The sequence below is a fragment of the Spermophilus citellus genome, assembly GCF_964194105.1.
Source record: "Spermophilus citellus genome assembly, chromosome: 14".
Taxonomy (NCBI): Eukaryota; Metazoa; Chordata; class Mammalia; order Rodentia; family Sciuridae; genus Spermophilus; species Spermophilus citellus.
This window is the reverse complement of record NC_138194.1, coordinates 88,181,446-88,207,673: the sequence shown is the minus strand read 5'-3', so window position 1 is coordinate 88,207,673 and position 26,228 is coordinate 88,181,446. Positions and strand designations below refer to the sequence as shown.

Genomic DNA, 26,228 nt, shown 5'->3' with positions numbered 1-26,228 from the left:
AGAGGGAATGGTTTCAATTTTTCTCCATTTAGGATAATGTTGGCCTGGGGCTTAGCATAGGTAGCTTTACAATGTTGAGATATATTTTTGTTATCCCTAGTTTTTCTAGTGTTTTGAACATGAAGGGGTGCTGTAATTTGTTGAATACTTTTTCTGAATCTATTGAGATGATCATATGATTCTTATCTTTAAGTCTATTGATGTGATGAATTACATTTATTGATTTCTGTATGTTGAAGCAATCTTGTATCCCTGGGATGAACCCCACTTGATGGTGGCCCACTATCTTTTTAATATGTTTTTGTACTCAATTTGCCAAAATTTTATTGAGAATTTTTACATCTATGTTCATTAGAGATATTGGTCTGAAGTTTTCTTTCTTTGATGTGTCTTTGTCTGTTTTTGGAGTCAAGGTGATATTGGCCTTATAAAATGAGTTTGGAAGTTTTTCCTCTTTTTCTATTTCATGAAATAATTTGAGGAGTACTGGTATTAGTTCTTCTTTGAAAGTCTTGTAGAACTCAGCTGTGTATCCATCTGGTCCTGGGCTTCTCTTGGTTGGTAGGATTCTGATGGTATCTTCTATTTCATTGCTTGAAATTGATCTGTTTAATTTGTGTATATCATCCTGATTCAGTTTGGGCAAATCAAATGACTCTAGAAATTTGTTAATGCCTTTGATATTTTCTATTTTATTGGAGTACAGATTTTCAAAATAATTTCTAACTATCTTCTGTATTTCTGTAGTGTCTGTCATGATATTTCCTTTTTCATTATGGATGTTAGTAATTTGAATTTTCTCTCCCCTTCTCGTCATTAGTGTGGCTATGCGTTTATCAATTATACTTATTTTTTCAAAGAACCAACTTTTTGTTTTGTTAATTTTTTGAATTGTTTCTTTTGTTTCAATTTCATTGATTTCAGCTCTGATGTTAATTATTTCCTGTCTTCTACAATTTTTGGTATTGCTTATTCTTCTTTTACTAGAGCTTTGAGATATAATGTTAGGCAATTTATTTGTTGACTTTTTCTTCTTTTAAGGAATGAACTCCAAGCAATGAACTTTCCTCTTAGTACTGCCTTTGCAGTGTCCTAGAGATTTCCATATGTGGTATCTGTGTTCTCATTCACCTTTAAGAATTTTTAAATCCCCTCCTTGATGTCTTCTGCAACCCATTTTTCATTCAACAGCTTATTATTTAGTCTCCAGTTATTTGTTGGAGTAGCTTCTATTTTTTATTTTATCATTGAATTCTAATTTCATTCTATTATGATCTGATAGAATGCAAGCAGCATCTCTACTTTTTTGTATTTGCTAAGAGGGTTGCTTTGTGGCATAATATATGGTCTATTTTAGAGAAGGATCCATGTGCTGCTGAGAAGAAAGTGTATTCACTCATTGGTGGATGAAATAGTTTATATATGTCTGATAAGTCTGAGTTATTTATTGTATTATTGAGTTCTATGGTTTCTTTGTTCAGCTTTTGTTTGGAAGATCTATTCAGTGGTGAAAGAGGTGTGTTAAAGTCACCCAGAATGATTGTGGTGTGGTCTATTTGATTCTTGAACTTGAGAAGACTTTGTTTGATGAATGTAGATGCTCCATTGTTTGGGGCATATATGGTTATAATTGTTGTGTCTTGTTGATGTAAGCAGTATGAAATGTCCTTCTTTATCCATTCTGATTAACTTTGGCTTGAAATCAACTTTGTTTGATATAAAGATGGAAACCCCTGCCTGTTTCCACAGTCCGTGTGAGTGGCATGTTGTTTCCCAGCCTTTGACCTTCAGTCGGTGGATGTCTTTTCCTATGAGATGAGTCTCTTGAAGGCAGCATATTGTTGGTTCTTTTTTTTTTTTTAAATCCAATCTGCCAGTCTATGTCTTTTTAAAAAATTTATAGTTGTATATGGATACAATACCTTTATTTATTTTTACGTGGTGCTGAGGATTGAACCCCGTGCTAGGCAAGTGCTCCATCCCCAGCCCTAATCTATGTCTTTTGATTGGTGAGTTTAGGCTATTAACATTCAGGGTTATTATTGACACATGATTTGTATTCCTGGTCATTTTTGTTTATTTTTGGTATTTAACTTGACTTGGTTTGTCTTTTCATTAGTTTTTCCTTTAGTGTAATACCTCCCTTTGCTGATTTTCATTGTTTTTTTTTTTTTTTTTTTTATTTCCTCCTCATGGAATACTTTGCCGAGGATGTTCTGTAGTACAGACTTTCTAGTTATAAATTCTTTTGTTTATCATGGAAGGTTTTTATTTCGTCATCAAATATAAAGCTTAACTTTGCTGGATATAAGATTCTTGGTTGGCATCCATTTTCTTTCAGAACTTGGTATATGTTATTCTAGGATCTTCTAGCTTTCTGAGTCTGGGTTGAAAAATCTGCAGAGATCCTAATTGTTTTTCTCCCTATAGGTAATCTGATTCCTTTCTCTTGTGGCTTTAAAAATTCTATCCTTATTCTGTATGCTAGGCATTTTCATTATAATGTGTCTTGGTGTAGATCTGTTGTAATTTTTGTACATTTGATGTCCTGTAAACTTCTTGTATTTGATTTTCCAGTTTATTCTTCATGTTTGGGAGATTTTCTGATATTATTTCATTGAGGAGACTGTGCATTCCTTTGGTTTGAATCTCTGTGCCTTCCTCTATCCCAATAAATCTTAGATTTGGTCTTTTGATGTTATGCCATAATTCTTGGATGTTCTGTTCATAGTTTCTTACCATCTTCATTGTGTGGTGAACTTTATTTTCAAGACTGTATATTTTGTCTTCCTTATCTGATCTTCTGTCTTCCAAGTGATCTAGTCTGTTGGTGATGCTTTCTGTTGAGTTTTAAAATTTTAATTTATTGTTTCCTTCATTTCAAAGATTTCTGATTTTTTTTCAGAATCTCTATGTCTTTCTTGAAGTAGTCTTTTGAGATCTGTATTTGCTCCCTTATCTCTTTGTTGGAGTGATAAATTTTTGCCTGTATTTGCTCACTTAGGTCATTATTTAATTTGTAGATCATTTTAATTAAGTACATTCTGAACTCCTTCTCTGACATTTCATCAACTGTACTGTTCATGGATTTTATTATTGTAATATCTTGATTTGTTTGGGGCACTTTCCTCCCTTGTTTTTTGATGCTGTGTGTGTATCTTCCTTTCTTGCAGTGTGGGTCTGAAGTATTACAGTTTCTACTCCATAATCTTATGTGTCCCTGCAGATAACCTGTACCTCACCTTGGTGTTGGGCTTCTAGACCCTGCTGGTGTCCCATGGTAAATGCTACTGCAACTAATGGTGGTGGTGGCAATAGCAGAGATAACTCAGGATAGCAGTGAGGGTGTCCCAAGATGGATGCAACCACTTTCAGAGATGGAGCTGAAAGGGTGGGCTGCCTGTTTGGAGATGCAGCTACCTCCCTGCCTGTCTGTTGTCCCAAGGTGGAGGTTACTGTGTGGGGAGGGCTATGGTGATGGCTGCAATGTCCCAAGATGGAGGGTGGGTAGGCCTAGATCCTGGTGTGGATCTGCTGGTTGGAGGGGTGGTCCTATGCCTGGGGCTGGGATCTGGGGTAGGTCTGCTGGCTGGTTCTGGGGTCCAGTGTGGGTCTGCCAGTTGGCTGGGTGGTCCTTGGACTAACTTTGGCCTTGGATCCTGTGCAGGTGGGTGGGGTGGTCCTAGGCCTGAGGCTGGGCTCGGCATGGGTCTGCAGGTCAGTGGGTCAGTCTGGGGCCTTAGGAGCATCTTGATCTTAAGGTTCTAAAGCCACAGCAGCAGCTGGTATTTTTGGTGGCCTTGCTGAACCTTTATCGGGTGAGCAGAAAGGGGTCATGGGGTAAAGGCACAGGCTCTGGATCAGACAGTGTCCAAGTCCCAGCCCCTCTGTGGACTGTCACTCAGGAAGTCGCTCATTGTCAGGCCTCAGGCTCCTACCTCTAAAAATTGAATGGCAATGTTGCCTCTCAGGGCTGTTTTGAGGATTAAATGAGACAAGATTAAATGAGATGGTGCTAGACACTTTCCCAAGTACTGGGCAGCACTAGAAAACATTTCATTTACTTCTCCTAATAACCCTCACAGAGCGATCAGTGAGATTCTTTCCCTTTTATGACTCAGAGGAGGCAAATGACATAACAACGTCACCTATCTGTGAGAGGCAGAACCAGCATTTGAACATACTTGTGTGAATGCACAGGAAGCAGCCTGAGGGTGGAGCTGGGGTTTGGTGGTGGAGAGAGACCCAGGGCTGATATGGACACCAGCTCTGCCACTCCGAGGAAATCAGTTAAGTTCTTTGGGCCTCAGTTTCTTCCTCCGTGGAATGGGAAAAATACCAGTCCCGATTGTTGTGGAAAGAATCAAGTCTGAGAGAGACTCAAGGTGTTGGGCTATTTTGAAAAAGGAAACGGTGCAGGAAAACATCGTTAGATGGGCCTTTCTTTCATCGGACCTACACCTCGGAGCAGACAGCCTTTAGGGCAAACCTTGGGTACTGGAGCCTGCAGGGGGGCATGTGGCTCCCTTGGGTTCCCAGGCTGTGCTGCCTACTCTGCAGGACAGCTGTGTAGGACAGGCGATGCAGCTGCTCCTGGTGCTCTGGAGAGTCCGCCAGGCCTCCCTCCTCTTGGGGGGGGGGTTCCACTTGTCGCCATAGACACCTGGGATCAGGTGCAAAGTGGCAGAGGCAGATGCTGACTCAATGTCTTGCGCCGAGGTCTCCTCTGAGGTCAAGTTCACTCTGTGGCTCTTGGAGCAGGAGAAATTATGAGGATGTCCCCAGTTTATCCTTGAGGACTCCTCCCATAAGGTTTCATCTGGAGGATTTTGGGAAACAGGCTGCTGCCTGCAGGAGCAGTCTTGGTACCTTTCCCTTCCCTGTGGCCATGCTCTGGGACACATCACCTCCTAGGAGACTCCCACAGTGACTCTGGCCACGTGGTTTGCATTGGCATGTTGGATGGCCGTGATGTGATGCAAACCAAGACTTGAGAAAGACAGGCAGATTTTCGTTTATACCCTTGTTCCTCTGTCACCACCGTGAGCTTGTGCCTGGGTGGGCCTGTGGGGTGAGTGACATGGAGCCCCATCTCCTGCCACCCCACCAGGGGTTGTCTTAGGTCAGCTAATGCCCAGAGATGTGAGTGAGCCCACTCAGGACCTGCAGAGTCCCTAGCAGACTGGAGGTGTGTGAGCCGTCTCCACTCTGAGCCTGGAGATCTGTGAGCTAAGCAGAAGTTGCTTGTGGTCCTCCACTCAGGCCTGGGGTTGTTTGTTACACAGCACTATCGCCTCAATAAATAGCTGATACACAGATATGTTTTTTAAAAAATATAACACCGTATGACTTTGATTGTATTTTGCTACATGATTCAAATTCACCTTTCTCTGCCTCTTTCTTTGCTCCTGAAGGTCCTGGCAGGAAACATTATTTTCCACCAATACACACGGCCCTACAGATAGCTTATGATGGCTCCACTCAATGAAATTCTGACTGGAGCAAATAGAAAATGCAAAGCCTCCCTTCTATCTTGCTCTTCCTCTTCCTGTTCATTTATTTTAATAAAAATCCAATGCATATTTTAAATAAATGGGTCATATATGTTCAAGACGAGCCCCCACCAGTGCTAAGCCAGACTGCACGTCCTCAATGCAGCCCAAGCCTCCCCTGCCCAGGGCTTCACCTCGCCATGGGCACATGAGGCCCTGTGTTTCCATGGTGTCACTCCTGTGCTTCTGTGACAATGCCCTCATCACTGGGACGAGGTGGCAAATCCAGACCAACTGAACTCAGATGACCTCCTACTGGCCTCAGGATCCTCTGAGGAACGTGCAAGGTGAGGATAATGACGACGACAGTGGTCACCTCCCAGGGTTGCCTGGGCAGGTTCAATGAAAGTGTACAACTCCCGGCTCGGCACCTGGCTGTAGTAAGCACTCACTATGCATCAGCTGCTTGCAATCGTGTGGGAATCTGAAGCGCTAGCTGGCATTTAATCCGCACCATGTCTCTATTGTTTTAAGTATTTTAGGTATTCTTTTAAGGCTCCTTGGGTGTTTATTTCATTTCAAACCTCGTGGCAACTGTTAATGTAGATAGTGTTATTATCCCCGACTTGTAGATGAGAAAATTGAGGCACAGAGAGGTAGAATAACTTATCCAAGGCCACACAGCTAAGAGACCACCCTTATTGTCTTCCTTACACTTTATTATAGTTATTCACCCATCTTACTCATTGGTTGATCTCACTGGAGTGTGCAAGTTGCCTTCAAGGGTTTAGCACAGTGCCTGGCCCATAGACCCATGTGGTGACAGAGGTTGCCAGAGGGTGGTCTGTGTCCTTGTGCTGTTTCCTCTCTTGGCATGCATCCCCTCGAGGGCAGAGGGCTGGATCCCCTGATCCCTGCACCTGCCTGCTACTGAATCCGATGGACAGATGGTGCCGTGAGGAAGAGGCCCGGCTGCTTCTCACTCTGGCCTCAGCTCTGGGCTGCCTAACGCTCCAGCTCCAATCAGGACACAGGAAGCAAACGAGGCTCTTAGCAGCCTCAGGCGAGCGGGGGGTGAACTGAGCAGATTGGTGTACACAGGAGTGTTTAATAACGCTATCACGCTACCCCTTCCTTGCGGAGCCGTTGTGACATTCTGCGTTAAAAAAGTGACAACCTTCAATTGCTGTGCATCACCCAGGCCTGGCATCGCAGAGCTCCCTGCCCCAGAGAGCTGGCGTGTTCTGGCAGCCAACGGCACACAGGGATCGGGGACACTGATGGCTTTGTGCAAAAATATCCTCGTGGACCCTTTTCAGCCCTTTGTAGTGCGGTTGTTCTTCTGCTCGCTTGTCAGAAGCACAATTTTCATTAAATATTAAGAAGCTGTTTGTTAAAATAATGTCGTCATGGTAACTGGGCGGGGGAGGGGGCTGAAGAAGTCTGGTGCGGCCCGAATCCCAGCATATTAATCAAGTGCTTGGTACTCTGTAGTGAGTGTCCCTCTGAGCCTCCTGGTGACAATGAATCTGGAGGATGTGATGGCTGAGGCGTTGTAGATGGCAATGGCAAAGAGGCGGGCTCTCAGGAGGTCCTTGGAGCTGTGTTGTGTCTGCTGGACAAATGGATGGGTGGACTGATGGATGGACAAATAAATGATTGTCAAAACCAACATTTTTGATGTTTGTGCCTGAGCTCTTTCTTCCTTTTCTTGGTACTAGGGATTAAACCCGGGAGCGCATCGCCACTCAGCCACATCCCCAGGCCCTTTATATTTTGAGACAGGATCTCACTAAGTTGCCGAAGGCCTCAATGAATGGCTGAGGCTGGCCTCCAACTAGTGATCATCCTGCCTCCGCCTCCTGAGTTGCTGGGTTTACAGGTGTGAGCCCCATGCGTGGCTCATTGGAGCCATTTCTGACAGTTCTCTTTTTCAGTTGCCCTTTTATAGTAGAAAGGAGTTTTGCCAAAAAATTGGTGGGGGGTGGGGGCTAGGGAATTAAAGGGGGAGGCAAAGATTTCTCTTGCTCTAAAGGAGAGCGAAAGGCAATGGCAGGGAAGCAAAGCAGGAAAGTCTGCAGCCCAACTGCCTGGGACCCGTCTGGCTCTGCCACATTCTGGGGCTGGTGACTCGCTCCCCCAAGCCTTGGTCTCCACACACAGAACGCGGCCCAGGGCTGTGTGTCCTTGCCTCTGGGGACTGGAAGATCAGAGGAGACGGTACTTGATCAAGTGCTACCCCATTCCTACCTCTGCTGGTGCCTGCACAGGGCCTGCTGCTGTTGCTGCAAATGTCACTAATGTCACCATGCAGGGAAGGTCCCGTGGCATTGGTAGCTAAAGGCCCCATGGGGCCCTGGTCTTCCAGGGCAGTGTCCAGACCAGGTCCAGGGGACACCACAGCCCAGGTGCTTTCTGAGGTCAGCACTGTGTTCTCTGAAGGGCCAGAGGGAGGTCACATGTGATCTGCTGAGGTTTGGATATGGCATGAGCATGTCCCCCAACGGGTCCTGTGCTGGAAGCCTGATCCCCACTGGAGCCCTGTCGAGGTAGTAGAACTTTAAGAGGAAGGACCTAGTGGAAGGGGCTTAGGTCACAGTGGCATTGTCCTATCAGGACATTAACATAGTCCCCTCAGAGGCCCAGTGTGAGCAAGTTGTCATAACAGGAGCAAATTCCTGACTCTGTGTCTCTCTGCCTTCCTGTCTCACTGCGTGTCTCTTGTAGATGTGCCCCTGCCACTGTGATGCCATGTGCCCACAGGCCCTCACTGGAGGCCAGACCGATGTGGCCACCTGATCTTGGACTTTCAACCTCTAAAATTGTGAGCTTCATAAACTCTCTTTTTTACTTACTATCCAGCCTCAGGTGTTTTGTTATAGCAACATGCAATGGACTGACACACCATCTCTCTTGTAATCTTGTTTTGTTTTTGCAAAGCTTTTATAAATACAAAACCATTCTTCGCTCACTGGCCATACAAAGCCAGACCCAGTAGGCTGGCTGTAATAATGATATGATAAAACAGAAGAAAAAGGAAAGCAAAGTAAAGGAGATGTAGACAGTGCCTTTTTTCCCACTTAAAGTAAGTTGAAGGTCTACTCCCTGGTTCTGGGGGGAGACACATCAGTACATCGTGACACTTTAGCATGCTACAGAGGAGCACCCGCAGGTGGGACATCACTTCTGCAAAAATATAGGCCACTGGATTTGTTTCACATGTAGTCTAGACGCAGAGGCCTACCCCAAGTTCCATGCTTCCCACTGGGTCCCTTCTGAAAATTACAGCCACAATAATCAGTCCATTATCTTGGGTGCTGAATGCCCTGCAGACTCTCACACTGCATGCTGGTTTTGGTAGCCCCCCTTTCCCCAATGTTCCCACCCACCGATCTCAGTCCTTGTGGTCTGGCAATGCCTGGTGGGCATATGTGACCAGTCCTGGCCAGTGAGCATGGTCCACCACTGCAGATGGCTCACAGGGGGACATGTGGCCTGGGTCTTTCAATCCCAGGGCATGTGAGGACCATTAGGGAAGCGAAATCCTCTTTCCATGGGAATAGCTGTTGGTGGCCACTCTGTCACAGTGTCAGTGTGGGAAACCTGCCTGAATGAGGCCCACACAGGGCTGCAGAGAGGACTCCTATTGTCATTGTTTGGGCCCAGCTGGGTGCCAGCTCAGACTTTCCAGTTACATGGACCACCTTTCTGTTTTACACTCAGGTCAACTTGAATTGGATTTCTATCTTATAACCCAAAGTCTACCATAATCACAAATCCACTAAGCATTGTTATCTAATAATTTCAGGTATTATCATTTTCTTGATCAAAAACTTTGGGCTCCAAAACACACGAAACAGGGTTTAGGGCAGGGTGACCAGGACAAAGCTTGAGACAGACACAAGGGATGGGTGAGATGCCATTTCTCACTTTTCCTTTCTCCTGTAGCTTAGATATACTGGGTCCACTCATAGGACTGGGGGAAGGAGCCAAGATCACCTCACATGCCCTTGAACCTGCACCTGACCCAGTGCCTGCCACGGACCCTTACATGTAGTCAGTCAGGGTGGATGAACGTCACACCAGAGGCAGGTGGGATGTTGTAGCTCAGTTTCCTGATGGAACTGCTGCTTCTGGTCCTGCCCCCAAAGTGCTGATGCCACTCCAGGGCTCTGTCCCCAGCCCGGCTGTCTCCTGGCCTGAGCTGTCCCTGGGAGAGCCCACCCTCGGGCTCCTTGCCTTCTCCATGGGCCTGCTGTCTACCCTGAAACTGGTGATGCGAGGCCACACTGATTTTTCATAGGGAAGGAGGCTGGGAGGCTAGGGCAGGGAGAGGGGGACACAGTTAGGGAGGGTGACATATTTGAAGAAGTCCCAGGCGATCGCATTTCTTCCTCCTCTCCCTACCCCAGCAGGAGCACAGCCACCAGGTTGGCCGTCAATGGCCTCTATGCTGGTGACTCCCAAAACATCCCTCGCTCCCTGAGCTGGTTTCTGAGTTCCAGGGCTATGCAGGACGTCCCCACTAGGATGATGTCACAAACACTAATCCAAACTTAACAGCAATGCTAATGGTGGGTAACAGGCTCTCAAATGAGAGTATTTACTGGGTCCAGATGTAGTTTTTAACATTTTTATGTTAAATGGGTTGGGGGGACCAGGCCTTGCCTCTGCTGGGCCAGTGCTCCCCACCAAGCTGCAGCCCCCGCCCAGCCAGACAGTTCCTAACGTTTTACATGTACTGATCCTAGAAGCCCTCTCAGGTTGGTAATGATAATAACCACTTAATTTTCACTATACAGAGGAAGATCTGAGGCTCAGTGAAGTTAAATGACCCCTCCTCGTCCATGCAGCTGGCCAGGTAGCTGAGCCAGAACTTGATTCCATCCGAGGGCTCCTGAGACCACGGAAGCAGCTGGTCTATGCTGCCCTCTGCTCCACGTACGTTCCACGGGCACATGGAAGGCCACACTCCCAGGCCACTTCTCCATCCACCACGTTTTCTGTCTGGCTACTACTTGGTGAACCCCAGGGTCATTTTCTCTTACAGTTCCCAAACTGAGCCTGGGACTTGCTCTCAGTCCTTCCTTCCCTCCCCACCCAAGTCCAGCCAGGTGTTGCTCAGAGTTGTTTCTGGAGCAAGCCTCCCACCCTTCCATCCCTGCTGTGGCCACCGGGGTCCAGCTGGTTACTCCCTCTCTCCATCAGACTGGCTGCCACCCAGCCTCTGCCTCTGACCCTCCCACCTGTCTGAGCCCAAGGCATCACACCTCTGAAAATCACCTCTTGCTTCCTGCAGGCAGTCTGGCCCCTCTCATGGCATCTGAGGACTCCTGGGTTGCACTGATCCTCCTCGCCCACCTCAGCCACCACGTGCTCCCACGAGGCTCTCCTGCCCCAGCAACCCAGGCTTCCTGACACTCCCCAAATGCCCATGCTTGTCTGCCTCTGTGCCTTTGCTGAGCTTCCTGTCTCCCCTGTCTGCAGGAATCCTCCCTCCTCCAGGGTCTCTGAACCCATGGGCAGAAGGAAACACTTCATTTCTGTAGTAGGCAACTTGCCATCTTTTTGAAGCCAGTCAAGTGACCGTGACACACACACTGACTTCTGCATTTACTGAGTGGTTTTGTTACCACTTTTACTCTGTGCTAGGCACTGTCCTAGGCACATTCCAGAAACTCATAAGCTTTTATGAGTCTTCAACATAGTCATCCTGACTACCCTATGAGGCGGCCCATTTTATGGATGAGGAGACCGAGGCTCATAGAAGTTAAATAACTTGTCTGAAATCACAGAACTAGCAAAGGGGGAGAAGAGATTCCAAGTCTGATCCCTACAGCATGATCTTAAGGACTCTGCTTTATTGCTTCGTGTTGGGTGGTAGAGACTGTAAGAGCCAAGAAGAGGGGACAAGGGCCTCAGAGGAAGCTACTGGACTTGCACTGAGTTTTGTTATGACACCTTGGTCTTCCCTGGCCTCTTGGTGACAGCTCCTCAGTGAGCCCACGCTGGCCATGCACTCTGGCCTCACACTGGCCATGCACTCTCTGGCCTCATGCTGGCCATGCACTCTGGCCTCAAGGCCTCCTCTTTGCCTCATAGCCTCCCTCAGCTCCATCTCAGGAGGGAAGAGTCTGAGACTGTTCAAGGATGTTCAAGGATGAAGATAGAGACCCTCAAGGCCACCATGCTAGGAAGTGGAGCTTGAGTGGGGAGAAGGGAAGAGCAGGGTGGGGACAGTCTCCTCTCTGCAGCCTGTGGAGCTGGGGGGTGGGGCCTCATGGGGCAGGTGGCTCCCCAGGTGGGGACAGGGCCCGAGCTGCAGAGCAGTTCTGCTCTGAGTCCAGAAGAGAAGACCAAAGAGTGAGGGTGTCCAGCCTGGTGAGCCAGAGGGCCCTGGGCCAGATGCTCCAGGTGGCTGGGATAAGGTACGCACCTGTCTGTCACCCACCTTAGAATCCCAGCCCTCAGCCAAAACCCAGGGGTCCTAATGAGCTCAGCTGTGCTTGCAAGCCCTCTGTAGCCACCCACACCAGGCCCTGTGACCAGGGCACAGCTTCTCCAGCCTTGCTTCATGCAGTCTTTCTTTCTTTTCCCCCTTTTCTTCCTTTCCTCCCCCCGCCCCCTCTTGTTCTTTCTCCTGCAGATTCTCAAAGACTTAGACTGAGGGTGGAGCTCCATTTCAAAAGTCTAACCCATTTTTAACAAGGAGAGCCCATCCTCTGGGTGCGTGCACACTCGAATCTGTTGGCATCAGTGTGGCACGAGCTCACCTTTCCTGTCCCGCCTTTCCCTGCGGAGGGAGTGGATTCGATTGCTGACACGACTGCATAGAAGGGACAATGAGGACATGGTCCAGGTGCTGCGCAGCCCGGTCCCTGCTAGAGAAACTCTGTGCTGGGGGACTCCCTGTGCTACCCTGGGAGCCACTCCTCCCAGAAGACCAGAGCAGAGCCTCAAGTGTGGGATTTAAATGAACACTTTCCACTGAAGAATCATCAGGAACAAAAAGGAAAAGCCCTTGAAAGACTAACAGGAGTCATTTGAAAACTATGTTGGTTTTTTCTTTTTTTAAAAAAAAAATCAAACTGTACCGATTTTCCGGACCCTATTCAAAGAGCAAAGCTCACCTCTTATCTCATTTACTCTCCCAAACCACGAGATGTTATTTCCCCATTTTATAGATCACGAAACTCAAGGAAAACTCGCTCTGGACTACCCTGCAGCACCACACAAGTGTGAACTCTGGAAAAGCAGCTTCTCTGCAGCAAGTGCAGCGAAGTCTAATTCAATTTCCCTGGCCATTTCAGATGGAGGCCAAGCTGCCCACTGAATGATTTTCCACTTCAATAAACTCCCTGCTTTTGTGAGAGCATCAGTGCTATTCAGGCCAGAGTCAGTGGCCTGGAGGTACAGGTCAAGTATGCTCAGCTGGGGTCACACCTGCTCAGCACAGACCGCGGGGCTCCTCTCTGTATCAGTCCACTCACGGGGGCCAAAATGAGTTCCTGTAGGAGAGACAGCCAAGCGCCCCACGTGGGGAGGCCCTGGGATGAAGACTTCTTGCTCACTTGGGTTGGTCCTGAAGTGGTCCAGGTGAGCGAGGTTTGCCGGGCCTTGCCTCTCTAATCATCAGGAACAAAAAGGCTGATGGACTTAAAACCACGAAGAGTGGAAGCAGGACGATGACCTTAGACATCACTTTGTCTAAGGATGGCAAAGAGTGGCATCTGGGTCACGGTCCTTTTTCTAGCCTCCTTGGCAGACATCGCTAATCCGTGGCAGCATCTCTGCAGCAGGGGTGCCTCAGCACAGTTCCCTGGCAGCCGGGGCCATTTGACCCTTTCATCCCTGCCTGCTTCCCACCCAAGGCAGAGAGAGGTGGTAGCTGCTTGGCAGATACCAGGAAAAAGAACCTGGTGTGTTTTTAGACTCCTGGGCGTGGGGCTGGGCTTATGTCATGAACAATTTGGCCAGCACCACGATCTTATGCTCAGCTAGGGTCACGGTGAGATGGGGCAGAGGAGCCACAAGGGAGGCCCCTAAGCAAGCTAATTCTATAGCCCCAGGCCTTGTACTAAAGTAAGAAGTGTGACCTTGAGAGTGTTCCACGCAGATATAATTTATCTGAAATACAGTAAAAATCCTGGGGTGGTGGCTGCTGCTGCCTCTGCCAAGGGAAGCATTGCTCTGGGAAGCCAGTAACAAGCTGTTCATCTTCTAGCCTTGGGGACAGCCAGACCTCCCTGGGGAAGGGGCGGGGACTGATGTGGAGTGGGGACCAAGACCATACTGCTCAAACTCAAGTCTTCCACGGTTTCCGTGTGTGGCGATGGAGCCTGTTTTTGTGTGCTAGTGTCTTCCAGTTTTCAAGATCACTTCTGAGAGGGAAGGATGTTGGCATATGGTGTCCTCGTTCACTGGGGGAAGGGGACATTAGAGAAGTCGTGCAGCTAGCAATAGATGGCAGAGCTGCCTCTGGCTTTGGACCAGTGTCAGAACCAGGAGGGACCGTCAGAGGGAGACTGCAGGAGAAATGGTGTCCCCAGCCACAGTGTCTCTGCTGTAGAGAATGGGCTCAGAGTGGACCCCTTGCTTCATCTCAGACCCAACCCTGAGTCTCACCCACAACTAGAAGAAGGGCTAACAGCCACTGAGTGCTCACCAGGTCGGAGACGGGGCCAAGTAGCTTTATATGAATGACCTTCTTGAATCCTCACAACCACTCTGGGAGATGGTTACTACCCCATCCCCATTATACAGATGAGAAAAGCAACGCACAGAGAAGCTGGCAACTTGCCTGAGGCCCCACAGCCAGTGGAACAGCCAGGACTTGAATCCAGGGTCACTGCCACTAAGCACTGACACCGCCTCCCGGAACTGCCTCTTGGATACTTTATCACCATGATTTACTGAGCACCTACTTGGGGTCCAGTGAGTGCAAGGACACAGCTCTGTCCTTGAAGCTCAACTCCTGCCTGAAGACTTGCAAGGACCAGCCAAGAAGAGACTCAGATTCCCTGTTGAGCCTTCCTCCTCCTCCTCTTCCCCGCCCCTTCCCCCGATACCCTTCAGGGTTCAGCTGCACTCACAGCCCATGCGCAGCAACTGTCAAACTCGATTCTCATCCAGGCTGCCAGCTTCTGAGAGAAGAACACCATCTCTGGCCTCCCACAGCGCCCTGCCCTCAGGGGCCTTTGGGAAGTATTGCTGCAGCTGATGGGGGCAGGAGACCCAGACGCACAGCACAAAGGACAGCCATGTCTCATTATTCACACCCTCCCCTGTGCCATGGGTGTCCCATTTGGATCCAGAGTACAATTTTTTTCTCACGCCCAGTGGGCCAGGTTTTGGGCACAAGTTCCTGCCCCTGCTAGAGGGCCGCCACTGCCCTCAGTGACGTCATGCTTGTGGTCCAGCCGCCTGTCTGGGTCTCCCCGCTTTGCCTCCTGGGGAGTGGTGGTGGGTGGTCTTGCCACACCTTCCCTGGCCTTTCCTTCTGGTCTGTGTGGCCTGGATCTTGGGCCCAATTCTCAATGGTGCAGCTGGCTGGTAACTCTGTGGCTCTGGAATGGGAGGGAGCACCCTGAGCCTCAGCAAAACTCCCACCATGCTTTGCAAGTTGCCCACCCATCATGGACATAAAGTGTTAGCTCAGGTACAGCTGGCCAACAGGTGTGAGGTCACTGGAGAGACTCAATGGTCATCTCATCCAGTGGCTTCTGCAGCAGAACCTGCCACAGAGAGGCAGCACAGAGAGGGGGTGTGTCATTCAGCAGCCTTCCTCCTGCCTGAGTCCCTGCCCCTCAGGGCTCCATTGCACACCGTGGAGCCAGCTATCTCCCTCTCTGTTCTGAGCCTTGGCTAAAGCTTCTCTGAATACAATTCCAAGCACACGCCTTCTGGATGGTAAGTCTGAGCTGCTGTCATCAGAGCAGAGAAAGGACAGCTCAGACACTTGCAGGCTCAGTTCGCTCCTGGGGAAGGACTGGCAGGAACCTAGCAAGTTCCAAGGGACTGGCCCTGAGATCCCCAGCACAGTGCTGCTCCCAGTGCACGTGGGTGGAAACTGTCAGGGCTGCCAGCGGCCAGCTGCCTGTCCCTTCCTCCCATCCCTCTCCTCTCCCTTGAGACCCAACCTGTGACCACCGACAGACACGTCACTCACCATCTCGTGTGGCTTACATCCTGGGAACCTCCTTCCAGCTCAGCTCCGAGAGCAGCCAGTGTGTGGAGACCTGCAGGAGAGGAACTCAATGTTAGCAGCAGGGCAGAGGATGGGGTGACCATCTCTCTTTCCCAGCAGGACTGAGTCACTGGGAGACTGGGGTAAAGGTGGGAGGATGAAAGGAAGAGGAATCGGTATAAGGACCAAGCTGCTCATTAAGCCAACCTCAAAATCTCTGGGCTTTGTGGCGATTCTGAGACAGGGAGAGGAAGGAAAAAAAAAAGCCCCTAACCCTGGATGAGTCAGCAGCTCCTTGTAAGGCAGGCTTTTCAGGAGAGCGAAGCTGATGGGGAAACTGCGTGGGGTGGGCCAGGGGCCCTCTTTGACCTCACTCAGTGTCCCGGGAGTCGCCCCTGCCTGCTCCCAGCAGCAGGCCACACGTGGTTCCATTTGGATGAGGGCTTAGGGGGAGCTCTGTGCTCAGGCCTGCAGTCGGAAGGATGCTTCGGCCTTAAAACAAAAGCCCCCAAAGTGTATTTATATCCCGAGAGACTCCTGCCAAGCTCACCCTGTGTGCTTCCATTATCCCTTGGAGAACGAAAACTGGAAGAACAAGGCGAGAGCCAGCCTCTGAGGATGTGTCCCCAGCACGGCAAGTTGAGGCCTGAGCCCTGGAGGCTCCATGGCCAGCCAGGCAGAGGCCACCTGCGGGTGCAGTCAGCGCTGCTGAAGGCTAGGGCTCGATCCCTGCACCCAGCCACCTTCAAAGCAAACCTTGTTTTTTTCTTGTTCCCTTCAGAATTCTCAGGTGAGTCTATCCATCCATCCCTGCTCTCAAAGATGCACTGTTCGGATGGGGGAAAGATGGTGTTCACTCTGTAGCCATCGGGCACTAGGCTCTGGGCATTCAAGCTGGGAGCTCATGGGAGGGGCAGGGTCCCGGCAGGGACTGAATTTTAACAAGACCCCCTGTGACTCCTGCACGTTCAAGTCTGCAGAGTGTTGGTGGATGAGGCTTTTATTCATGGGAGGAGGAAAGCTGTGGGCCATTCTCCAGGGGGGAAAGGGCTGGACCGTGACAACTGGGCCACCGTGGCTATGCAGCAGTAGATGGTAGAGCAGGTTCAAAGCCCTGCTCACGGGGCTGTGGAACTATGTGGGGGAAGCAAAACGAGAAGGTGAGGGTCAGGCAGGCCCTGCTTCAAGGGAAGGGCAGTGAGCCAGGGTGGCCAGGGGCCCTCAGGCCCTGGGGTCAGCGTGGGGTCCCAGCTGTACTGCAGATCGCTCTAAGCAACAGCCATCGGGGACTGGAGATAGTTTCCCTCCTCTTAGTTCCGTCAAGGGCCAGCAAAATTCCCCAGTCGAAAGTCCTGGGTCTCCTTCCTGCAGGGATATTCAAACTTCTGCATTTAATCACAGCGATTAACTGATTTTCATTTCAGGGAGTTTAATTCTCTTGGCCACAGCCCTTGGAATGAACCATCCAGTAAGGAAGAAGGTGTCCTCAGAGACCAAGTACCCTACGTAGTCCAGACACAGACCAACAGGAAAGACAATACTCTACAAACCCTTATACCTTAGAAAATGCTTCTCCACTAACTAATCAGCTTCCAACTTTTAAGGGATGTGTCCTTAGCCCTGTCTCACAGTTGAGAAAATCATAGCACAGAGAGGATAAGTGACTTTCTTGAGGTCACAGAGCTCTCTGAGAGTTTGTGGCTGCTATCCTTTGATTCTAGCTCCAGAGGTATGACTAGAGTAGTCCTGCTGATCCTGATGGGGAGAGGGACATCACAACAAAGGTTTCCGATGCTCCTGATTACAGCTACTCACCTCCATATATTCTTGTGACACACTTGGTGTTAGGTGGGTATAGTATATAGACTTACAAGAGGAGAACGTACTACAATTGACGGGTGAATGACCGGTGCCCTTCTCAATGCCAGCTAGGGCTGGGGGTGCAAGCTCAGTGGCAGAGTGTTTACCTAGCACTGTGATCCTTAGCACCCTATCACCAACTGGTCTTCTTTGTTTATTAGTTATTAATACTGTCTCGAAATATGGCATGCTCTAGGGGTCAGACTTGGAATCTCATCTCCCCCTTTGCTAGTCCTGTGGAAGGGGATTTGCCCCAGGTCCTCTGGAGTATATTAAAATTATTAATGTTCGAGTTTCTCATTTAAAATGGCAAAGTATTTGTACATAATCTCTGCACATCCTCTCATATACTGTCATCTTTAATTACTTATAGTATCCTATACAATGTAAAAGCTATATAAAAAGTCTGTGCATGTTCATTACAGATAGATGCATTTTCTAGCTGTGGCTGGTTGAATCTGCGTGTGCAGACCCTGTGGATACAAAGGACAACTGGACGTTATTTACACTCTTGCACTTGCTTTTGTAAAGCGGATTAGCTCAGCTAGGGCAGTGATGTCAATGAAGTGCGGGTGTCGCCTTGCTGCGTAGACAAATGTCCAGCACATTAATGTTTTGTACCACCAGATACCAGCAGCTGGGTGTAAAGTAACTGACCCTGCTGCCCACGTGCCACCCACTCCCTGGCCTTCCATGGCTCACTGTGCCCACATGTGGTCTCAGAAGCATTGCTGCTCAGGTCTCCCTGATCTTTGTGTAGAGACCATGCTGGACTGTCCACCTTGGCCCCGTTAGCAAAGTCTGCAACTGCTCTTTCACCCTCACTTCTGGAGGAAGAATCTGTCCACACCTGCCTTCGCCTGCTCCAGTCACCGTCCACCATGTTTCCCATTTTTGTTTTCTTCAAATATTGCCCCATGGTTATACAGGCCCTGAAGTTGCTGCTGTATTTCTTTGTTTGATTCAAAATTTAATGGGCCATTTTAATGGGTTGCCACCCTCCCCAGGACTGTGCCTTGTCACTGATTTGGTTGTGTCATGTCTTTCGCAACTCTGTTGTTCCCCCAAAGTTTTGATTTTTAAAAAATTTTCATAATGCAAGGATGTCTGGGATCACACTACATTACTTCACAGCAGAAATGCCTGCAGAGTGGAAGATACAGGTACCAACATCTATAAAGGACTTCAATGTATAATGCATAGTTTTTAAATATTGACTCTGTTGATATTAAATATTGAATATATTAAATATTCAATTAATCATTTATTGAGTACCTGAACGTATCTGATTTTGTGCTAAGCACCAGACTGACATTGAAGATAAAGCTCAGACCCTTCCCTTAAGGAGTGGTACAAAAAGGGAGAAACACAGCAGATTGTGAGAAAATATAATGCATCAGGAGGTGGCCTGGGTAGCAGCAGCTACCAGAAGCCTGTGTGTCTGCAGAGGTCAGTTCTTCGGGCCCTGCTTGCTGAGGCCCTGGAGGTCTAGCCTGCCCTCCCCCCACCCTACCTTGCCCTGCTGTGTCCCTGGCTTGCTGGCTTCTTCTCAGTGCCCTGTCCTGTGCTCTGTGCAGTTCCAGGGCTGTGCTAGGCCCTCTCCTGAATGTTGTCCTCGCTCCTCCCACGGGCACCAGCTTCCCCTGCAGGACCCACAGCGCTGACACAGTTGAAGTGCTCAGGACCATTGCGAAAGCAGGTGTGTTAGCAGCTCTGATTACTCACGACACCTGTTATTATCCTCAACTGACGAGGCAGCCACTTGGGCACGGAGGAGCAGAGCATCTGGCTGAGGCTGCACAGGGAATGATCCTCGGAGCTGGGGCGTTTACCCTTGAACCCGCAGGCACCATTCCCCAGGGGCAGACATCTGGTCCCCGTCAGCCTGGGGAACATGCACTGGTCTTGAACACAGGAGGCCAGAATCTGGTCCTGCTTCTCTCACATGCTTGTTCTGTGTCCCTGGCTGGTCACTTCCCTCCCAGGGACTGTGGAGCCAGGGGGCCTCCACAGAGCTGCCTCCCCGTGGAGAGGAGCCACTGCCTCAGAGCAAGCCCTGAGGCCCTCCCTCTGGTGTGCAGAGCAGCAGCTCATCAGGAGCTTTGCAAATGAATGAAAGGGCTTTTTAGGCCCCTGGAGCTCCCAGCATGCACACTTCCTGTCTTCCTGGCTCTAGACTCTGCACCAGAAAGCACTGGCCCCCAGAGCAAAAGCCCAGTGAGGAAAAATCTGTGGGTAGCACTTCCCCCCCCAGATTCCCCCCTTTCCCCTTGGCTAGTCTAAGCCTGTGGAGTTGCTGGAGAGCGGAAGGGGGAACAGGGAAGCTACTTAAGGGCTCCCAGAAGTCAGCTCCCTCCCAGGGCCACTCCGATAGGCAGGGCACTCCACCCTGTCTTCATCAGCTAGAAACTCGGGTCTAGTAGGCAGGTCATTATGTCCTGAGGTGACAGCATCATTTGGGGGGTTTTAGTGATGAGGGAGCCCCATACTCTGGTTGGAGCTGGGACAGACTGGGAACAAGAGGAAAGTCAAGGTCAAAAAGGGTGAAGATACAAGGCCATCTGTGGAGTCTGGGCTTGGTTGTCCCTTTGCAAGCTGAATGGGCCATCTCTACTTCCTGTCTGTCTTCCAGACAAGATTTCCCCTTGGTCACTAAGAGCAGCCTTTAATTCCAAAGAGTATCACTAGCAAGTGGCCAAGGGTAGCCGACACCACCTGAGCACACGCTCTGTGCCAGGCACTGGGCTGGGCTTGTCTTCTCTCTTTTCCATTGCAACTCTGAGGAGCAGGTACTTATGTACCCATTTTAGAAATGGCAAACCTGAATATAAGGGGTGAACTAAGTTACCCAGAGTTACAAGGGTAGAAAGTCCAGCACTGGAGGTGGGACTCAGAACACTCTGAATGATCCTTCCATCTCCCCTGATGCAGTCTCTCCAACCTCGACTCTGCCTGAAATTGCTGGCAAACTGGGCCATCTCTCCCTCTAGCCCCAACCTACTCCTCAACAGAGATCTCCAAGTTCAGAAGAGGCTGAGTTCAGGAGCAGCCCAGGTGTGTGTGTGCAGCTCGACATCTTGGATGTTTATGAGAATACTGAATTACACTCTAGAATTGATCTGGGTTTGTTTCAAAACGTTTCCTCTTCAAAACTGTCGACTGCCATCTACATTCCGGGAAGAGGTGCCCGGCATGGGGAGGGTGGTGTCTGTTTTGCTCAGTGTTCTTGGCTCTTTCAGCAACCCTTGATGGGGACATTGACAACAGGCCAGGCTGTGGGGAGATAAGGGGAGCCCTGGCTTTATTGGGTTGGGGACAAAGACTTCAATGACATTATTGTCCTAACCCAAGCACAGTACAATGGTGGCAAGATTGCAAGGAAAGGCACATGAGGACATTGCAGATAGAAGTGTGGCCTGAACTACAAGTAGCAAAGGAAGCTTGGAGAAGAGCTGTGCAGGTGGAGCTGGGGCCCAGGGGCCCAGAGCCTGGAAGCCAGCCATGTGGCTCCAACCAGAGCTCTCCCAGGGACCTGAAGACCTCTGGAGAAGTCAAATCTTCACCTGTGAGTGATGGGAAGCCACCAAAGAGGGGACTCGCATCTGCAGTTCCTGGCACACAGTGGCCCTCAAGAGTATTTGTTACATGGAAAGATGCATCCTGTTTATCTCTGTGACCCTGCGATCTTTAGAAAGGGCAAGCCACAGGGCCATCTGATTTGTGTGGGGAAAAGTTCTCCCAGGCACCTGACCTGAGCTGCCTTCTGTCGAGTCTGGGGGGGGAACCCTGGCTCTGGTGCGGCTGTTGGCAGATGGAGGAGGATAAAAACACCTCCGATTACAGCTCCCGGGAGCCAGGGGAGCTATGAGAATGAGGCTGCACAAAAGGGACAAAAGTGAGCTGGAAACACAAGCTCTCTGGGCGGGCAGCGGTTTCTGTCTTCAAAATAACCACAGCAAAGGGAGGATCTGCCTGGAGAACCAGGCTCTGCATGGTCCCCAAAGGGTGGGAGTCAGTCGAATGGCAGAGGTAGGTGAAAAGACCCCTGTCTGAGGAAGTCATGCTGGCTTGGGACATGCAAATGCCGTGTCCTCTCCTCTTGGCTGCCAAGTCTAGGCTTCTTGAGACAATAATGTAACCCCAATCTCTCTGGTTTAGGGAGACAGTGTCTTCCTGGCCAGAGACTGACAGATGATGTCTACCATCGAAGAGCTTTTTTTTTTTTTTAATATTTTTTTAGTTGTCAATGCACCTTTATTTTATTTATATATGATGCTGAGAATCGAACCCAGCACCTCACGCATGCCAGGCAAGCACTCTACCACTGAGCTACAACCCCAGGGAAGAACTTTGTGTCCAGAGATAAAATATTTTCTCCTCTCTAAGCATTACTTTTGTCATCCATAAAATGGAATACCATGGGGATGAGATGATATTGTGAAAGTTACGTGCTACGGTTTGAAATCCAAACCTGTCTGCTTACTATAGTTCCACCCCCACAACTGTCTCTTGAACTTGGGACATGACCATCTGGTACATAATAGTGCCCAATAAATGCTGGTTCTCCTTTCCTTCTTTTACACATCTGTTATTTTCTGACCATGTTTAACGAAAATCTGGCCATCCAGGAGGTGCTAAATAAACCCAGGTAAACGGGCTCTTCCTAGGTACAACGCAGTGGCTGAGAGTACAGAAGGAGAAGGCAGCCAGCTGAATTTTCTCCTAACTGCACCTTGTTTCAAACCCTTTATTAAATGTCTTAAGTATTACTTGCCTTCAGGGTCAAAGTAAAATTGCCAGGAGTTTTCACTTTGCACTCAGAAATGACTCTCGCTAAACTTTTTTTTTTTTTTTTTTTTTAATGTGTGTGTGAGAGCATGAATGTACTGACTCATAGCTGGAAAAACTCTCCCTAACACATTCCAAATTTGTCGAGTCACATGAATTGAGTAAGAGTGCTTAATGTGCCTGCTAACCCCAAAATGGTGAGCAGTTAAGCCAGCGACTGGCCCCATCTCTCCCTTTCCCGTCCTGGCTCTGAGCAGGAGTGTAGCCAAGGGCATGCTTGGAACCAGGTAGTGACACAGATGTGAAGAATGCACAGACTGGAGAAGATCTGGCAATTAGCAAGAGCCAAACTAAACTGTGAGGTGGTAGAATTTTAATTTCTAAAACATGAACTGCGTATAGGATCACCCAAGTTGAACGGCTTCACCTACAGGGTCAAGTCCGGCTGGTTACCGTATCAAGCACTTTGTAGACATGACTCATCTAATCCTCCTGGCCACTCAGGCACTATGATTATTCCTCTTTTACAAACGAGGAAACAGAGGCACCTAAGTGTTAATAACTTGCTGAAGGTCCCCAGTGCACAGAGGGCGGAGCTAAGATTCAGCCCAGCTCTGGAATGGATGCTGTCACCCACGGGGGACGATTTATTCTGAAAGGAGAGAATTCTTTTGCAGAGAAGAAAGAGAACTTGGTTTACTCCACAAATATCTCTCCAACACTTTGAATACAAACATGGCATCAGGTGCGGGAGAGGATGCTGGTGGAAGGCGTAGGAGGGAAGGGGGCGGTTTGGTTACTGCTATCAATGAGTTTGAAATTATGTAGAGAAGTTATGATGTTTGCCCAAATAATTACAGGAAAAAATAAGTGAGAACACCTACAGCAGGATCGTGAAGTGGCAGGGGTGGGAGGGCTTGCCAAGCTGATGGCTCTGGCTGAGGTGACATGCGAAGCAGCCATTGAAGCTCATAGGATTCAAGCAGGAGGCGGCCAGAGGAGGGTTTGCCTGACCAATGTCAATACCCTGGAGCTTCCATCTTGGTTCTGAGTTGGGATCCATGCACTAGCAGGTGGGAATGTCATCCCTAAGGTGGCCAAACCTCCAGATCTGGCAGGAAAGAAGCCCAGGTAGAGGAACCGGAGGAAGGGAGCTCCCAGGAGTTAGGAGGCTGGGGAGGACGAGGATGGGGGAGCAAGGTGCAGATGTGGGGCAGGAGCTCTCGGCCCACCCAATCTGCTTGGCTCTGAGCAGGCCCCTGCCTTGGTTTCTCGTGTCTACAAGGAGGGAGATGAAGGGGGTGCCGTGTCCCAGGTGGGGGGAACCTTGGAGAGCTCCCAAGTTGTCTCCTGATTTTCTAGATGCAGCCAGAGAAGCTGCATTCGTAGCAGTCACTGGAATTGAATCCAAGTTCGTGGCATGAGAACTCAAGGTTCCATTTTCTAGAGCAGCCCCCTTTCCCTCGCCCACTTCAAGGGGCAGGTGAACGTCTCAGAAGCCCGGGAGGCTCTAGGCCTGCTGAGGGAGGAGAGGATAAAGACAGTCACCATCCATGCCCTGCCAGGCCAGTGGCCACAGCTCCCATATCCCGGGGCCCTGGAAGGCTCCACCACAGACCTGAAAGGAGCAGCCTGGGCCACCCTCCTGGGCCTGCCCTCCCAGCTCATCCTTCCCCCCACTCTCAGGAAGTTTCCAGGAAGCCGTGACCATGTCTCTGCAGCCTCGGTTCTCCCTGACAAGACGGACATCTGGTTGTGACTCACAGGGCTGGATTTCTGCCCAAGGCCATATTTCTCAAGTGGGGAGCACATTCTCTCAAACTGACAACCTGCTCACTGTGGTGACAATAGAGGCTGCTTTTGTCAGCCGCTGCTGAGGTCATCCAGATGGCACCCAGGCTTCCTTCCCTGACCCGTCTCCAAGAAGCCCCTCTGGCCTGGGCCGTTTCTCAGGGTCCCTTAGATACCAGGTTGTCCACCGACCCCCTTCTGCACACCATCCTGCTCCTCCCTTGTCCCTGCTCCACAGGACTTCCTGACCACCCCAGCCTTCGCTGGGCTTCCCACCTCTGAAATCACACTCACTTACGGTTTGCCTTTGAACTTAGCTATCCCTGGGGTAGCTGGGCAGTAATCCTGCCTCTCCCCAAGGTTGGTAGACCCAGAGGAGGGCCAGGTACAGTGATCTCCACAGCAAGCACAACAAACGTGAATGCCTGATAAACTCAGGTGTATCCACCACAGGGACTTTGTACTTGCTATTCCTCCTTTCTAGAATAGTCAGTCTTTGCATGGCTATCAACTTCTTGTCAAAGTCACCTCCTCAGTGAGGCCTTTCCTGATCCTGTCCTTCCAACTTCCTCCCTGCACCCTCTGTCTTATCACTTGTTTAATTTTCTTAAACCACACATCCCACTCTCAAATTGCTGATTTGTTCATTATCTGCCCACATGTCTGTTTGCTGATGATCCGTCTCCCCACGTAAGAATGAGTGCAGGGGTCTGTGTGGCCTTGTTGCCCACGGGACTCCCAGCACCCAGCAGAGGACCCAGTGCAGAGCATTGTGTGCTGACGGCCCTTTGATGAAGCCAGGGGTGTTGTCAGGTGGTGGGGTGCGTGAACCTTGCCCAATCATCATGCAAACCCTGTGTGGTTGGCATCACTGCCCCCATTTTGCAGGTGAGAGGTGACAGAGTTAGGCATTAAACTTGAATGTGATGTGAAAGCCCCCACTGACTCTGTGGCTTCCCTCCCTCCAAAGCTTTCAGAATCCGCAGTGAGAAGAGGAGAAGCATGAGCCTGGAATGCTGGGTTCTACAGAAGCCAGGTCACAGGGGAGGCAGGTCCTCTTCCTTCCTCAAGCACAGACATCTTAGCAAAGAGCACAAGTCCTTGAGGAGCTCACAGAAGCCTCACACTGATGGCCCAGGGTCCCAAACCAGCCGGACTTGCTTCATTGGCCTGGCCCAGTACTTAAAAACAAGGAGGGATCTGAATGCCCTTAGGCACACTCTGGTCTAGGGACATACTTTCTCTGGTTCATCTGCATGCAGTACCCCTTCCTGCTGTCCCGCATCCCATGGATGCTTGGCCTGTGCCATCCAGCTGTCCAGGGTGCCCTGGGTAGAGCCAGAGCAGGCGGGGAACAGGGTATGGGCAGTGTGGTGGGAAGAGGCTGCCTGGGTGGCCTTTGCCTGGTGGGGGATGGGTGGGAAGTCACCCTTCAGGGCGGGGTCCAGAGGAAGGGTGTGGCCAAGCAGGAAGGGGAGTGACTGAGTGGCCCAGGAAGGAAGGGAGCTGGCCTGTGGGCTGGAAGGCAGGTGCAGAGGGCACATGGAAATCAAGCTATTGTCATCGATTACCAGGAAGGAGTTCCAGGGGGCTTTACTCAGGCAGGGACAGGAGGTGACCGGTGTTCACACGATCAGATGCTGGCTTCCCACTTCCCAGCTGTGGGACTACATACTAGTAGCATAGGCTGTGCAGCCTCTAGCGTCTCATATGCAAAATGGGCTTCATAATGTTATGTATCTCAAAGGGGTTTGGAGGGGCTTAGAAGGAACTAAATGTGGAACACCTGGCACAATTCCTGGCACATTGAGGCGACCCAGTGAAGGACCGCTACCATCACGTTGAGCCTGCACCACTGGCCTAGGGGCAGACCCAGTGAGGGAGAAGTCTGGGAACATTGAAGCCTGTGTCTATTAAGATCACGCATTAAGTAAAGGAAAGCCCAGGAGATGGCCCCAGGAAGCACTCCAGGACGTGGGAGGAAGCAAAGTGACCTTGGGGTCAGCTTGTTCAACTTGTGGCTCAGTTTCTGCATCTGTAAAGTGGCAATATCCCTGGCTATGCAAACTGGGTTTTGTGTGAATTTAACAAGGAAAGACATGTGAGGCTGC

The 26,228-nt window shown here is 49.8% G+C and overlaps 1 protein-coding gene across 1 annotated transcript in view; it reads right to left on the bottom strand.

Annotated features, from left to right (window-relative positions):
- The window catches only part of ZHX2 (zinc fingers and homeoboxes 2), a 162,111-nt gene that overhangs the window by 79,565 nt on the left and 56,318 nt on the right, over positions 1 to 26,228 (bottom strand). The window contains exon 2 of the mRNA XM_081266311.1: positions 15,661 to 15,730. The gene's annotated coding sequence lies outside the window, so the exon portion shown is untranslated. The remainder of the gene's footprint in view (positions 1 to 15,660; positions 15,731 to 26,228) is intronic.